This window comes from Pseudophryne corroboree (assembly GCF_028390025.1).
Source record: "Pseudophryne corroboree isolate aPseCor3 chromosome 3 unlocalized genomic scaffold, aPseCor3.hap2 SUPER_3_unloc_38, whole genome shotgun sequence".
In the NCBI taxonomy this organism is placed as follows: domain Eukaryota; kingdom Metazoa; phylum Chordata; class Amphibia; order Anura; family Myobatrachidae; genus Pseudophryne; species Pseudophryne corroboree.
The window spans coordinates 382731-392012 of record NW_026967528.1 but is presented as its reverse complement, the minus strand read 5'-3'; positions in this window follow the sequence as shown (position 1 = coordinate 392012).

The following is a 9282-nucleotide window of genomic DNA, read 5'->3' as shown; positions in this document are numbered from 1 at the left end:
CTTATGCATGAATATGGATCGCAAGAACTCACCAACTGTTCCGAGTTCAGTATAACCAGCGTCCCAGCAGCCACAGAATACTTTGACCAGAGGCAGCAGAGCAAGGGTACAGGTATTATATATATATAAAAAAGGAATAGCTCTGAGAGCAGCCGGCTGATGTCCCCTTTGTCTGTTGCACCTGGGAAAGGTGGTCTGCCGTAGAAGCAGGTCGAAGTTAATCGGATATTGTCCCCAAATGATAATGTCGATTTATCATAAAAAGAATTGGGAAGTCTCCATTGCGATGATATTCAGCATATAGAATTTATTATCAAATAAGAGGCCACGCCTATAATTCTGCGTAGAGAAACGTGACCCAAGACAGACTTCATCAATGATACCTGTGTCTTCAGGGCATTTCAGGCTTACATATATATATAGTACATGATTATACAATAATTCATAACCGATTAATCAATTTGGCATACATCTAGATATCATGGGGAACATGGATTGATTGATGGTGAATAACCGGAAGTGCCAAAGATGGTCAGCTGAGCTAATTGCACGGCCCGATCTTCTCCTGAAGATGGCAGACTGGCTCCATGAGTCTTGGATCTCCTAGTCACATCAATTGGGCTTCTCAATAGGCCCTGTCAGCATAAAGGTTATTCTTGTTCATAATGGCCTGTTGTTTGTCCAAAGCAAAGGTCCATCAGATATTCATTATCATGTCCTCTTTCTCCTGACATAAAACCCTCATAAAATGTCATTAAGTTCTGGTTATCTAAATATAAGGGTCTCTATTGATAGATACAAAGTCTCTGTCAGGTGATAGAACACAATAATAATAACACGTAATAATGTTACTTATACATTTCCCCTTCTGTATATGTAACGTATGGTGTAACTAGATCTGACTCCTGTCATTCTCACCAGTAATAATGTTACTTATACATTTCCCCTTCTGTATATGTAACGTATGGTGTAACTAGATCTGACTCCTGTCACTCTCACCAGTAATAATGTTACTTATACATTTCCCCTTCTGTATATGTAACGTATGATGTAACTAGATCTGACTCCTGTCATTCTCACCAGTAATAATGTTACTTATACATTTCCCCTTCTGTATATGTAACGTATGGTGTAACTAGATCTGACTCCTGTCATTCTCACCAGTAATGTTACTTATACATTTCCCCTTCTGTATATGTAACGTCTGGTGTAACTAGATCTGACTCCTGTCACTCTCACCAGTAATGTTACTTATACATTTCCCCTTCTGTATATGTAACGTATGGTGTAACTAGATCTGACTCCTGTCATTCTCACCAGTAATAATGTTACTTATACATTTCTCCTTCTGTATATGTAACGTATGGTGTAACTAGATCTGACTCCTGTTATTCTCACCAGTAATAATGTTACTTATACATTTCTCCTTCTGTATATGTAACGTATGGTGTAACTAGATCTGACTCCTGTCATTCTCACCAGTAATAATGTTACTTATACATTTCTCCTTCTGTATATGTAACGTATGGTGTAACTAGATCTGACTCCTGTCATTCTCATCAGTAATAATGTTACTTATACATTTCCCCTTCTGTATATGTAACGTATGATGTAACTAGATCTGACTCCTGTCATTCTCACCAGTAATAATGTTACTTATACATTTCCCCTTCTGTATATGTAACGTATGGTGTAACTAGATCTGACTCCTGTCATTCTCACCAGTAATGTTACTTATACATTTCCCCTTCTGTATATGTAACGTCTGGTGTAACTAGATCTGACTCCTGTCACTCTCACCAGTAATGTTACCAGGGCCGGTTCCAGGGCGCAGAGCGCCCCGGGCGAGAAAGGGGCGTGACCTAATACAGGGGGCGTGGAGAGTCACGCCCCCTGTACATTGAAAGCGCCGCTTTGACTGCTGAGCGGTGCGCGATGACGTCATCGCGCACCGCACAGCAAAAGGTCCTCTCCACGAAGAGAAACTAGACGCTATGCGTCTAGTTCCCTTCGTGGAGAGGACCTTTGCTGTGCGGTGCGCGATGACGTCATCGCGCACCGCTCAGCAGTTACTCTCCACGAAGGGAAACTAGACGCATAGCGTCTAGTTCCCTTCACAGGGGACGGCAGCGGGCAGCGGACGGGGGACACAGCGGGCGGCAGTGGCGGATCTTGCCACGGTGCGGCGCCCTCCGCATGGCGCCAGCGCCCTCCGGAAGGCGGCGCCCCGGGCAAAAGTCCTGCTTGCCCGTGGCAAGAACCGCCACTGAATGTTACTTATACATTTCCCCTTCTGTATATGTAACGTATGGTGTAACTAGATCTGACTCCTGTCATTCTCACCAGTAATAATGTTACTTATACATTTCTCCTTCTGTATATGTAACGTATGGTGTAACTAGATCTGACTCCTGTTATTCTCACCAGTAATAATGTTACTTATACATTTCTCCTTCTGTATATGTAACGTATGGTGTAACTAGATCTGACTCCTGTCATTCTCACCAGTAATAATGTTACTTATACATTTCTCCTTCTGTATATGTAACGTATGGTGTAACAAGATCTGACTCCTGTCATTCTCACCAGTAATAATGTTACTTATACATTTCTCCTTCTGTATATGTAACGTATGGTGTAACTAGATCTGACTCCTGTCATTCTCACCAGTAATAATGTTACTTATACATTTCCCCTTCTGTATATGTAACGTATGGTGTAACTAGATCTGACTCATGTTATTCTCACCAGTAATAATGTTACTTATATATTTCCCCTTCTGTATATGTAACGTATGGTGTAACTAGATCTGACTCCTGTCATTCTCACCAGTAATAATGTTACTTATACATTTCCCCTTCTGTATATGGAACATATGGTGTAACTAGATCTGACCTCTGTCACTCTTACCAGTAATAATGTTACTTATAAATTTCCCCTTCTGTATATGGAACGTATGGTGTAACTAGATCTGACTCCTGTCATTCTCACCAGTAATAATGATACTTATACATTTCCCCTTCTGTATATGGAACGTATGGTGTAACTAGATCTGACTCCTGTCACTCTCACCAGTAATAATGTTACTTATACATTTCCCCTTCTGTATATGTAACGTATGGTGTAACTAGATCTGACTCCTGTCACTCTCATCAGTAATAATGTTACTTATACATTTCCCCTTCTGTATATGGAACGTATGGTGTAACTAGATCTGACTCCTGTCATTCTCACCAGTAATAATGTTACTTATACATTTCCCCTTCTGTATATGTAACGTATGGTGTAACTAGATCTGACTCCTGTCATTCTCACCAGTAATAATGTTACTTATACATTTCCCCTTCTGTATATGTAACGTATGGTGTAACTAGATCTGACTCCTGTCATTCTCACCAGTAATGTTACTTATACATTTCCCCTTCTGTATATGTAACGTCTGGTGTAACTAGATCTGACTCCTGTCACTCTCACCAGTAATGTTACTTATACATTTCCCCTTCTGTATATGTAACGTATGGTGTAACTAGATCTGACTCCTGTCATTCTCACCAGTAATAATGTTACTTATACATTTCTCCTTCTGTATATGTAACGTATGGTGTAACTAGATCTGACTCCTGTCATTCTCACCAGTAATAATGTTACTTATACATTTCTCCTTCTGTATATGTAACGTATGGTGTAACTAGATCTGACTCCTGTCATTCTCACCAGTAATAATGTTACTTATACATTTCTCCTTCTGTATATGTAACGTATGGTGTAACTAGATCTGACTCCTGTCATTCTCATCAGTAATAATGTTACTTATACATTTCCCCTTCTGTATATGTAACGTATGATGTAACTAGATCTGACTCCTGTCATTCTCACCAGTAATAATGTTACTTATACATTTCCCCTTCTGTATATGTAACGTATGGTGTAACTAGATCTGACTCCTGTCATTCTCACCAGTAATGTTACTTATACATTTCCCCTTCTGTATATGTAACGTCTGGTGTAACTAGATCTGACTCCTGTCACTCTCACCAGTAATGTTACCAGGGCCGGTTCCAGGGCGCAGAGCGCCCCGGGCGAGAAAGGGGCGTGACCTAATACAGGGGGCGTGGAGAGTCACGCCCCCTGTACATTGAAAGCGCCGCTTTGACTGCTGAGCGGTGCGCGATGACGTCATCGCGCACCGCACAGCAAAAGGTCCTCTCCACGAAGAGAAACTAGACGCTATGCGTCTAGTTCCCTTCGTGGAGAGGACATTTGCTGTGCGGTGCGCGATGACGTCATCGCGCACCGCTCAGCAGTTACTCTCCACGAAGGGAAACTAGACGCATAGCGTCTAGTTCCCTTCACAGGGGACGGCAGCGGGCAGCGGACGGGGGACACAGCGGGCGGCAGTGGCGGATCTTGCCACGGTGCGGCGCCCTCCGGATGGCGCCAGCGCCCTCCGGAAGGCGGCGCCCCGGGCAAAAGTCCTGCTTGCCCGTGGCAAGAACCGCCACTGAATGTTACTTATACATTTCCCCTTCTGTATATGTAACGTATGGTGTAACTAGATCTGACTCCTGTCATTCTCACCAGTAATAATGTTACTTATACATTTCTCCTTCTGTATATGTAACGTATGGTGTAACTAGATCTGACTCCTGTTATTCTCACCAGTAATAATGTTACTTATACATTTCTCCTTCTGTATATGTAACGTATGGTGTAACTAGATCTGACTCCTGTCATTCTCACCAGTAATAATGTTACTTATACATTTCTCCTTCTGTATATGTAACGTATGGTGTAACAAGATCTGACTCCTGTCATTCTCACCAGTAATAATGTTACTTATACATTTCTCCTTCTGTATATGTAACGTATGGTGTAACTAGATCTGACTCCTGTCATTCTCACCAGTAATAATGTTACTTATACATTTCCCCTTCTGTATATGTAACGTATGGTGTAACTAGATCTGACTCATGTTATTCTCACCAGTAATAATGTTACTTATATATTTCCCCTTCTGTATATGTAACGTATGGTGTAACTAGATCTGACTCCTGTCATTCTCACCAGTAATAATGTTACTTATACATTTCCCCTTCTGTATATGGAACATATGGTGTAACTAGATCTGACCTCTGTCACTCTTACCAGTAATAATGTTACTTATAAATTTCCCCTTCTGTATATGGAACGTATGGTGTAACTAGATCTGACTCCTGTCATTCTCACCAGTAATAATGATACTTATACATTTCCCCTTCTGTATATGGAACGTATGGTGTAACTAGATCTGACTCCTGTCACTCTCACCAGTAATAATGTTACTTATACATTTCCCCTTCTGTATATGTAACGTATGGTGTAACTAGATCTGACTCCTGTCACTCTCATCAGTAATAATGTTACTTATACATTTCCCCTTCTGTATATGGAACGTATGGTGTAACTAGATCTGACTCCTGTCATTCTCACCAGTAATAATGTTACTTATACATTTCCCCTTCTGTATATGTAACGTATGGTGTAACTAGATCTGACTCCTGTCATTCTCACCAGTAATAATGTTACTTATACATTTCCCCTTATGTATATGTAACGTATGCTGTAACTAGATCTGACTCCTGTCACTCTCATCAGTAATAATGTTACTTATACATTTCTCCTTCTGTATATGTAACGTATGGTGTAACTAGATCTGACTCCTGTCATTCTCACCAGTAATAATGTTACTTATACATTTCCCCTTCTGTATATGGAACGTATGGTGTAACTAGATCTGACTCCTGTCATTCTCACCAGTAATAATGTTACTTATACATTTCCCCTTCTGTATATGTAACGTATGGTGTAACTAGATCTGACTCCTGTCACTCTCACCAGTAATAATGTTACTTATACATTTCCCCTTCTGTATATGGAACGTATGGTGTAACTAGATCTGACTCCTGTCATTCTCACCAGTAATAATGTTACTTATACATTTCCCCTTCTGTATATGTAACGTATGGTGTAACTAGATCCGACTCCTGTCATTCTCACCGGTATTAATGTTACTTATACATTTCACCCTCTATATATGTAACGTATGGTGTAACTAGATCTGACTCCTGTCATTCTCACCAGTAATAATGCTACTTATACATTTCCCCTTCTGTATATGGAACGTATGGTGTAACTAGATCTGACTCCTGTCATTCTCACCAGTAATAATGTTACTTATACATTTCCCCTTCTGTATATGTAACGTATGCTGTAACTAGATCTGACTCCTGTCACTCTCATCAGTAATAATGTTACTTATACATTTCTCCTTCTGTATATGTAACGTATGGTGTAACTAGATCTGACTCCTGTCATTCTCACCAGTAATAATGTTACTTATACATTTCCCCTTCTGTATATGTAACGTATGGTGTAACTAGATCTGACTCCTGTCACTCTCACCAGTAATAATGTTACTTATACATTTCCCCTTCTGTATATGGAACGTATGGTGTAACTAGATCTGACTCCTGTCATTCTCACCAGTAATAATGTTACTTATACATTTCCCCTTCTGTATATGTAACGTATGGTGTAACTAGATCCGACTCCTGTCATTCTCACCGGTATTAATGTTACTTATACATTTCACCCTCTGTATATGTAACGTATGGTGTAACTAGATCTGACTCCTGTCATTCTCACCAGTAATAATGCTACTTATACATTTCCCCTTCTGTATATGGAACGTATGGTGTAACTAGATCTGACTCCTGTCACTCTCATCAGTAATAATGTTACTTATACATTTCCCCTTCTGTATATGTAACGTATGGTGTAACTAGATCTGACTCCTGTCATTCTCACCAGTAATAATGTTACTTATACATTTTCCCTTCTGTATATGTAACGTATGGTGTAACTAGATCTGACTCCTGTCATTCTTACCTGTAATAATGTTACTTATACATTTCCCCTTCTGTATATGTAACGTATGGTGTAACTAGATCTGACTCCTGTCATTCTCACCAATAATAATGTTACTTATACATTTCCCCTTCTGTATATGTAACGTATAGTGTAACTAGATCTGACTCCTGTCATTCTCACCAGTAATAATGTTACTTATACATTTCCCCTTCTGTATATGTAACGTATAGTGTAACTAGATCTGACTCCTGTCATTCTCACCAGTAATAATGTTACTTATACATTTCCCCTTCTGTATATGTAACGTATAGTGTAACTAGATCTGACTCCTGTCATTCTCACCAGTAATAATGAAACTTATACATTTCCTCTTCTGTATATGTAACGTATGGTGTAACTAGATCTGACTCCTGTCATTCTCACCAGTAATGTTACTTATACATTTCCCCTTCTGTATATGTAACGTATGGTGTAACTAGATCTGACTCCTGTAACTCTCACCAGTAATAATGTTACTTATACATTTCCCCTTCTGTATATGTAACGTATGGTGTAACTAGATCTGACTCCTGTCACTCTCACCAGTAATAATGTTACTTATACATTTCGCCTTCTGTATATGTAACATATGGTGTAACTAGATCTGACTCCTGTCATTCTCACCAGTAATAATGTTACTTATACATTTCCCCTTCTGTATATGTAACGTATGGTGTAACTAGATCTGACATCTGTCATTCTCACCGGTAATAATGTAACTTATACATTTCCGCTTCTGTATATGTAACGTATGGTGTAACTAGATCTGACTCCTGTCATTCTCACCAGTAATAATGTTACTTATACATTTCCCCTTCTGTATATGTAACGTATGGTGTAACTAGATCTGACTCCTGTCATTCTCACCAGTAATAATGTTACTTATACATTTCCCCTTCTGTATATGTAACGTATGGTGTAACTAGATCTGACATCTGTCATTCTCACCAGTAATAATGTTACTTATACATTTCCCCTTCTGTATATATAACGTATGGTGTAACTAGATCTGACTCCTGTCATTCTCACCAGTAATAATGTTACTTATACATTTCCCCTTCTGTATATGTAACGTATGGTGTAACTAGATCTGACTCCTGTCATTCTCACCAGTAATAATGTTACTTATACATTTCCCCTTCTGTATATGTAACGTATGGTGTAACTAGATCTGACTCCTGTCATTCTCACCAGTAATAATGTTACTTATACATTTCCCCTTCTGAATATGTAATGTATGGTGTAACTAGATCTGACTCCTGTCACTCTCACCAGTAATAATGTTACTTATACATTTCCCCTTCTGTATATGTAACGTATGGTGTAACTAGATCCGACTCCTGTCATTCTCACCGGTATTAATGTTACTTATACATTTCACCCTCTGTATATGTAACGTATGGTGTAACTAGATCTGACTCCTGTCACTCTCATCAGTAATAATGCTACTTATACATTTCCCCTTCTGTATATGGAACGTATGGTGTAACTAGATCTGACTCCTGTCACTCTCATCAGTAATAATGTTACTTATACATTTCCCCTTCTGTATATGTAACGTATGGTGTAACTAGATCTGACTCCTGTCATTCTCACCAGTAATAATGTTACTTATACATTTCCTCTTCTGTATATGTAACGTATGGTGTAACTAGATCTGACTCCTGTCATTCTCACCAGTAATGTTACTTATACATTTCCCCTTCTGTATATGTAACGTATGGTGTAACTAGATCTGACTCCTGTAACTCTCACCAGTAATAATGTTACTTATACATTTCCCCTTCTGTATATGTAACGTATGGTGTAACTAGATCTGACTCCTGTCATTCTCACCAGTAATAATGTTACTTATACATTTCCCCTTCTGTATATGTAACGTATGGTGTAACTAGATTTGACATCTGTCACTCTCACCAGTAATAATGTTACTTATACATTTCCCCTTCTGTATATGTAACGTATGGTGTAACTAGATCTGACTCCTGTCATTCTCACCAGTAATAATGTTACTTATACATTTCCCCTTCTGTATATGTAACGTATGGTGTAACTAGATCTGACTCCTGTAACTCTCACCGGTAATAATGTAACTTATACATTTCCGCTTCTGTATATGTAACGTATGGTGTAACTAGATCTGACTCCTGTCATTCTCACCAGTAATAATGTTACTTATACATTTCCCCTTCTGTATATGTAACGTATGGTGTAACTAGATCTGACTCCTGTAACTCTCACCGGTAATAATGTAACTTATACATTTCCGCTTCTGTATATGTAACGTATGGTGTAACTAGATCTGACTCCTGTCACTCTCACCAGTAATAATGT